Below are 8971 nucleotides of genomic sequence, written 5' to 3' on the forward strand. Positions count from 1 at the left end.
CCAATGGTAAAGAAGTTGTATGGTAATTATTGCAATAGCAATTGTGAATGCTCTTTGGGTCGTGTAATGTCTTTTGAAATTCTGAATGAGATGCATGTTGTAGTTGTTGAAATTCTGAAGGAAGTGGAGATCAATACTATAAGTAGCGCTTTTATGCAACATCACAGATTGATTTGTTTAAGTTTTGTCATCTCATTCTAAAACATACTGTGTCACATGCAGACAACTTTATTTGATATTCTCAGGCTACTTGGTATGGTTAGCCTTTGTTTATTTGTGGTGATGAAGATGGATGTGGAAGGGACTAAGTTCGATTTGATTCCGAGGTTGTTTTGAGATCGGGGCAATTTGTTTGATCGACAAGATATTTCTAGAGTGTCTTTACAATAGGTGGCAGAGATGTTGCCCTAGTGAGATGAGTCCCAAGTATGAGAAAACTTATGGCCAATGCTTGAAACTTTTCACTTCCTTGAGGTAAAGTGGAAGTTTTTGTTTATCAGTGGTGGCAATAGTAACTGTGTGTGCATTCTCTTGTGACATCTTTTTTCTTTATTTTTTACTGTTGAAATGTTGTAGTTTTCTTGTTTTTTTTCAAATTTTGATGTCAAGGGTTGTAGTTGAAAAAGAAATTTTATTTGTAGGTGAACACAATTTGAAAGTGCTTTCTTCTTTAATTAAGCTTTAGATTTCCTTATAGCATCCATTTTGTTCATGTTATAAGAACACTATTTTCTGCAATATATTACACCTTACTGTCTAGGAATTGGGGTTGAAGTACCAGGTATTAACAAAAGTGAAAAAAATAATGATTTAATTTTTTAAAATTTTTTTTTTAATTGTTTCGAGTCATTTTGAGTCCTAAACGATTTCAATCATTTTGAGTAATTTTGGACCTAAAGCGTTTAAATATGATTTGAGCCGTTTTGAGTTGTTTTAGACGCAAAACGGCTCTAAACAGTTTGAACCGTTTTAATAAAATTGTTTCAAATAGCTTTGAACCATTTTGGCCAAAACGTCGAAAAACAATTGGAGCCATTTTGATTAAAACGGCTAAAAATGTTTTAAGCCGTTTTAAATAAAAACGGCTCTAACCGTTTGGAGCCGTTTTGGATCTAAAATGGCTCAAAACCTTGATTTCCATACCCCATGTTCTAAGCCGTTTTCAAAAGGCTAAAAAAAAATGGCTCAAAATGATTTGAACTGTTTTTAGACCTTAAAACGGTTCAAAAAAAAAAAAAAAAAGGCTAAAAATGCCCCTTTTTTTTGTAGTGATAAGCCTTTGAAATGAGTGAGTTGCAAGCTCTCACCTCATAGGGACAAGTCCCACATGATGATAAGTACATATACGAAAGGATATCTTAGAAGCTGTTGGGACAAGTCCTAGAGTGATGAGAAAGAAGGAATTTGAAAGATTGACAAATTGTGAGTTTTGTGATAAGAAAGAAGGAACTCTTACTACAAGGTGTAGTTTTGTAAGTCTTGTTCAACTCATCTAACCTAGTCAAAACCACTATCATTATGTTGTACAACCCCTCGTAACTATTCCTAAAAAATGAATTCTCACTCTTATGCTCACAGGGTTTCAACTTAAAACAATTAGGTTGGAATGACCAACTTTCTCACAATAATGGCAAATAGGAACAAACTTTGGAAACGCTTGTCTTCTATGCGGAGGGACATACTTATGCTCCGTTTGTTTCGACGTAAAATAGTTTCCATCGTAAAATGGTTTCAGGAAAGTCATTTTTCTGGAAAACATTTTTCGCTGAAAGCATTTTTCAGTGTTTGGCGCGTACAGAAAATCACAAATATTTTTTATATTTTCATTCAATCATTTTAACCAATAAAAATTAATTTTTATTCAAAACATATAAATATTAACATAAAATAATATAAAAATCATCAATGACGAGATTCATTCTGACCACTTTTATCGGATTTCGGCTAATATAGCCAAAATTCGAGATAAAGCCGGAATCCAGAAAGTTTCGTCAGAATCCGGGATGGCTGGATTCCAGCGAAAGTGGCCGGATTCTGGAGGTTTCGCCGGAATCCGGCAAAAACAGCCGGATTCCGGCCATCTTGCCGGATCTGGCCAGAGAGGCCGGATTCTGGCCATCTGGCCGGATCTGGCCAAGGAGGCTGGATCCCGGCAGGTTGGCCGGATCTAGCCAAATCCTTCCGTCCAGTTGGCCGGAATCCGACCAGATTGCTCGCCGGAATCTGGGCTGACCGGATTCCGGCAAAGGTGGCCGGATTCCGTCGCCAGATTCCGGCAACATTAACCAGATGTCGTCGGATTCCGATATCGGCAAGATTTCGATGGTGGTCGGCTGCTTGAACGTGAAGGTCGAATACGTCGTTTAAAAGAGATCGATCGCGTCTGGCGTCTTCGGAAAACGATTTACGCTTTTAAAAAACGCAAATCATTTTCCAAAATTTACTAAGCATTTTTGGTCAAACAGAAATCATTTTCCGATTGACTATAATTTTCGCCCCTACCAAACACCGGAAAAATGTCGAAATCATTTTTCAGAAATCATTTTACGCTGAAACAAACGGAGCATTAGACACACAAGACTCTTCAACTCCTTTTTCTTTCTTAGGAGCATCTTTCTTATTCCAAGGTCTTTGGGATTTCAACTGACAACAATTTGGCCTAATGTGACTAACAATCCCACAATGTTGACATGTAGGAACAAACTTTGCTTTAGTTTGTTTCCCTAAATGATCATTGGGTTTAGGTTTCACACAGATATTCATGCAAGAATTTTTGCCCTTATCCAAATAGACTATATTGACCTTGACTTCTTCCACTTTCATAGGCTTATCAAATAAAGACTTTCTTTCAGAATTAAAAGCATGCAAAATAGAGGCACCCAAATTATCAACAATCATACTAGGCTTGTTAGAAACATGATTTTTGAACATAAAACAAGTTTTTTCATATTATCACTAGAGACTCTATGTTAGAGTTCTTTAAAGTCTTTCAATTCATTCTTAAGTGATTTATTATTTTCAACAAGCACAATATTTTTATATTTTAAAGAGTCAACTAAGGCATGTGATTCAGGCAATTTAATAACCAAAGACTTTTTTTTCATCCTTAACATCTTTAAGCTTTTTAAGAGAGATTTTATAGAATTTCATCAATTTCATACATTCCTTATAGAGCTCATCATAGGCCATTTGAAGGTTATACTCATCATTAGAATCATTCTGAGATGACTGAGAAATATTCATAACAAAAGAAGTTAATGATCTCACTCAGGAATTTAATCCAAATAGAGTAAACCCACTCTAATACCAATTGAAATATAAACCAGACTCCAAACAACATCTACAATGAAGGTTGAATAGGTGTATAACAATATAATGTAGAATTAAAAATTTAATCAACCACAAACAAACAATTACTAAAATATGAAAAACAATAAAGAAATTGACATAGATATATGGTGACAAAGTAGAAACCCTTTGAACTCAAAAAGAAAAACAACTCTGGGTTAACCAACCTAGGAAATCAATCCAATAACGAAGAATCCGTGAATTACAAGATGTTAATATTTATAACGCCTCAGATTTTAAGACATAAAAAATAATGTCTTAAAATAGAATTTAAGACCTAATATTAAGATAAAAGAATAAATAGATATAAATATGAATACTTATAAAAATAAATATTCATTAGTTTTACGAATTTCGATTTAATAAAATGGGAATTAATTATACTCTAAAAAGATTTATGAGACAATAAATTGATAGGTTTAATTAATAGTAAATTAATTGGTGTAATATTATTGATGCAATAATATTAATAATTTTATAGTACAAAATATTATTTGGTATAATATTATTTAGTATAATAATATTGACTATGTAATGATGTTATTAAGAAATTAACATTAATTATGAAACGAACTAGACTTAAAAGGAGTTTAAAATTATAACTTTGTTAAGACAAATTAAATAAAAAGAATGTAATGTAAAATATAGGGATAATTGCACCGTTGATCCCTATAGTATGCCATAATTATTTTTCACTCCCTATGATTTAAAAAGTGCATGAGAGATCCCTGTGATATGCAATAATTACGTTTTACTCCTTGGGTCGATTTTTCGTCCACCATTTTGACGGAATCTGTTAGCCCTACACGTCAGCGCCACGTGTCGCCAATAAGATGGCGACACGTGTCCATCTTCATAAAAAATATAAATTTATTAATTAATTAATTAATTTTTTTTTTAAAAAAAAAAAAAAAAAAAAAAAAAAAAAAAAAAAAACTAGCAGGCAAGGGGTGGCCATGTGCCACCCCCAGAGGCCGCCAGGGGTGGCGCGCGGCCACCCTTAGGCACTGGGGGTGGCCAAGTACCACCCCCAGATGCCGTCGGGGGTGGCGCGCGGCTACCCTTGGCCACTGGGGGTGGCCGCGCGCCATCCCCAATGGCCTGGGGGTGGCGCGCGGCCACCCCCATTGGCTGGGGGTGGCCCAGCCACCCCCTTGCCACCTTTTTCCTTTTTTAGTTTTTTTTTTTTTTTTAATTTTAATTTTAATTTTTTTAAAAAAAATAAGTATTTTTATTTATTTTTTAATAAATTTATATTATTTTATTAAGATTGACATGTCAGCGCCACGTGATGCCAATAAGATGGCGACACGTGGCGCTGACGTAACATTTGACGGAATCTGTTGAAATTTTTAACGGAATTTGACTGTAGGGATCGATTTGTAATTATTGCATATCACATGGACCTCCCATTCACTTTTTAAACCATAGGGAGTGAAAAATAATTATGACATACCACAGGGACCAACGGTGCAATTATCCCAAAAATATATCTATAGATAGAATATTTGTAAATTAACTCAAGTTAAATTAATTGAGATAAAACTTAACCTCAATTAAATTAACTAAGATTAAAAGATTTAACTTTAGTTTATTAAAAATTGAAGACAATGGTGATTGGTTGAAATTGTCTTGATGAGCTTTTACATGAGTCCACTATTTATAGTGGTTAAAATACAAAGCAACAGAATAAAATAAATACATGACAACAATTGGGACACGTTAGAAACAAGGCTGCAACACGTCAATGCAGAGGAGCAGGACACGTTAGCTTCAGCAGGGAATGGCATGCAGATTTGTGGAGCAGGACACGTTTAGCTTCAGCAGGGAATGGCATGCAGATTTGTGAAGAGGTGGAGCAGGACACGTTATAGAGAATTGGACTTCCAGTGATGGCTTCAAGAAATGTGCATACTGCATTTTGCAGAAATTCTGCAGACCCGTGGAGTGTAACGGCTACTAGCCGTTACTTGGTAGTTCTAATACTCCCCCGCAATCGAAACGGACTGGCACAGACAGTGAGATTGGAGCATAGAGAAGTGAATCTAGACGAAACAAGGGGCTTGGTCAAGATGTCAGCAAGCTGGTCTTTGCTAGACAGAAATTTAACAGTGAGAGTTTGGAGAGCCACACGTTCCCGAACAAAATGATAGTCAATTTCAATGTGTTTTGTGCGAGCATGAAGAACAGGATTGGAAGACAAATAGGTAGCACCGATGTTGTCACAAAACAGTATGGGTGGAGAAGAAAGGTAAACTCCAAGTTCATGAAGAAGATATTGAATCCATTGGAGTTCGGCAGAGGCATTGGCAAGTGCTTTGTATTCAGCCTCTGTACTGGAGCGGGAAACAGTAGGTTGTTTTTTTGAAGTCCAAGAGAGAAGATTCGGACCAAGAAATGTGCAATAGCCAGAGGTGGATTTGCGGTCATCAGGGCAGCCCGCCCAATCTGCATCTGAGAAGGCAGCAAGGCAAAAGGAGGGGCAGGGCCGAATGAGGAGACCATGTGAAATAGAGAATTTTAAGTAGCGTAGGATACGCTTGACGGCTGTCCAGTGAGTATCACGAGGGGCATGCATGAACTGAGCACACTTGTTGACGGAGAAGGCAATATCAGGACGGGTAAGAGCAAGGTACTGCAATGCTCCAACTGTGCTTCGGTAGAGAGTGGGATCAGTGAGGGAGACCCCATCAAACTTGCTGAGAGAGGAGGAAGCTGACATAGGGGTGGTGACCGGTTTGGCGGTGGCCATGTTAGTGCGTTGAAGAAGGTCGAGAATGTACCGTTGTTGAGAAAGATGTAAACCAGCGGGAGTGCGGGAGACCTCAACACCCAGAAAGTATGTTAAGTCACCAAGATCCTTGATAGGAAAGTCAGCTGAGAGCAGTTTGATTAAGTGGTTGACAGCATGCAGTGAAGAACCTGTTAAGAGGATATCATCCACATACACTAAGACCAGCAAGTGGACTTTGTCTGATTTGAGAAGAAATAGAGAGCTGTCGGCAAGAGAGGCAGTGAAGCCAAGTTCAAGAAGCTTACTTCGCAACCTGGAGAACCAAGCTCGGGGAGCTTGTTTGAGACCGTAAATGGCCTTCTTTAAGAGACAAACAGCATGGGGATGTTGAGGATGAACAAATCCCGGTGGTTGAGCCATGTGTACAGTTTCAGAAAGAAATCCATGTAAGAAGGCATTACTTATATCAATTTGTTTGATGGGCCAACCATATGAAATGGCAAGAGATAGGACAGCACGAATTGTGATTGGTTTGATAACCGGACTGTATGTTTCTTGGAAATCCAAGCCAGGTTGCTGATGAAAACCTTTGGCAACAAGACGTGCCTTATATCTCTCAATGGTGCCATCCGCTTTACGTTTGATACGAAACACCCACTTGCAGCCAATGATATTCATTGAAGGATGAGGAGGAACTAAGGTCCAGGTGCCATTTTGTATGAGAGCATGAAATTCATCTGCCATAGCAGCTCGCCAAGGCTCAGATTTAGCAGCTTCAGAGAAACATGTGGGTTCATGGTCAGGAGAACTCAAGGAGGCAGTGAGGGCACGAGGGAGAGGATATCTGACCGTGCCATCAGTAGGGATTTTTGGTTTGTGAATATTTAGCCTAGAGCGAGTATTCATAGGGTGAGTGCGAAGGGGAGCTGTAGGAGGAAGAATAGGAGCTGGACTAGGATCCGGTGAGGTGAGAGGGCCAACAGGAGCAGGGGAAGATGGAGGAGGTGCAGAAGGTGGCAGGGAAGTAGACACAAGGGGATAGGACAAGGATGGATTGACACGAAGATTGGAAGGTAGCCAGCTAGAGGAAGGGGAAAAGGCAGAAGGGGGTGGTGGCAAGTTGGGTTGGAAGGGAAAGGAAGTCTCGTTGAAGATAACATGTCGTGCAATATAAAGACGACTAGTGGAAATATCAAGACACTTATAACCAGTGTGAGGCTTGCTGTAGCCGAGAAAAACACATGATTTAGAGCGAAAAGAAAATTTATGGGAGTTATAAGGTCGAAGATAAGGCCAACACTCACATCCAAAGGTTTTGAGAAAGCTATAATCAGGAGGCTTAAGGAACAGAAGCTCAAAAGGAGTTGTGGGACGAGTGGCAGTGAGAGGGAGTCTGTTTATAAGATAACACGCAGTGTCAAATGCATGATCCCAGTATTGAAAAGGAACATGGGAGTGAGAGAGGAGAGTAAGCCCGGTATCAACAATATGCCTAAGTCTCCTTTCAACACTCCCATTTTGGTGATGAGTGTGAGGACAAGTGAGACGATGAGTGATGCCAGAGGAAGAAAGTAATGGTTTTAAGGAGGAGAATTCACCACCACCATCCGTTTGCAGAGCTTTGATGGTGCGGGAGAAATAGTTTTCAACAAGAAGTTTAAATTGATGGAAAGTGCGAGAGACATCCGATTTGCAAGTTAAGGGAAACATCCACATATATTTACTATAATCATCAACAATGCAAAGAAAGTATCTTTTATTATTAGATGATAAGGTGGGGGCAGGACCCCATACATCAAGAAACAAAAGATCCAAGGGATGTCTTGAAGTAGAGGGGGTGGAACCAAAATGCAGGCGATGAAGTTTTCCTTGTTGACAAGCTGAACAGATGTGCTGGAACTTGGATGACAAAAGAGGAAGCTTGTGTCTTGACAAAATGTGACGCACCACAGGAGGAGCAGGGTGACCAAGGCGATGATGCCATTGATCAAGAGAGACACGTTCACCCACAAAAGCGAAAGGAGAGCCAGGATGGATGGAAGAAGTGTGGGAGGGCCAAGGGTAGAGACCCTCCTTACTCGGGCCGTGGAGGAGGAGCTGCCTCGTGCGAAGATCCTTAACACAGAAAAAGGAAGGGTGGAATTCAATAAAGACTTGGTTATCACGAGTAAACTTGTTGACAGATATGAGATTTTTTTGAATTTGAGGTACATGAAGAAGATTATGCAAAGAAAAGTGTTGATTAGGAGTAGGTAAAAGACCAGAACCAGAGTGAAGGATATTCAGACCTTGACCGTTGCCCACACGAATTTGATCGGTGCCACGATACTCATCAGCACACAAATTCAAATTGGAGAAGTCATTGGTGAGGTGATGTGTAGAGGCCGAGTCAGTGTACCAAGTTGAATCAGGTGACACTTGTTGAGTGGTAAGATAGGCAGTGGGAGGTGAAGAGTGACCTTGGTAGGCATGATCAAAGCGATGGTAGCATTTGGCTGCAGTGTGACCAATCTTGAAGCAGAGTTGACATACTGGACGAGTGGAAGTGGAGAAAGGAGAGGGCTGGTTGGAGGGAGAGGAGTAGCCACGGCCAGTGTTGGGGAAGCCACGACCACGTCCACGACCTCTAGAACCGCGACCAGCAATGTGAGAGAAAGGGCGCTGTGTTTTGGAGACAGAGCTGTTCCGTTGAGCAACATTAGCACTGGAGAGTGATAAATCACCTGCAGAATGAGAGTGCTCAAGCCTTTGTTCATGAGTTAAAAGATAACCAAATAATTCATCAAGGGTGATGGGATCAATCCGTGTGGTGATGGATGTGATGAGAGGATCATAATCGGATCCTAAGCCTGCTAGGAGGTAAGATATTAATTCTGAATCTTTCAGAGG

At 39.5% G+C, this 8971-nt stretch overlaps 1 pseudogene; it reads right to left on the reverse strand.

Annotated features, from left to right (window-relative positions):
- Positions 1–8840: 8840 nt before the first annotated feature.
- Positions 8841–8971, reverse strand: LOC133880790 (small nucleolar RNA Z247; annotated as a pseudogene).

The sequence above is a fragment of the Alnus glutinosa genome, chromosome 10 (assembly GCF_958979055.1).
Source record: "Alnus glutinosa chromosome 10, dhAlnGlut1.1, whole genome shotgun sequence".
NCBI classification, from domain to species: Eukaryota; Viridiplantae; Streptophyta; class Magnoliopsida; order Fagales; family Betulaceae; genus Alnus; species Alnus glutinosa.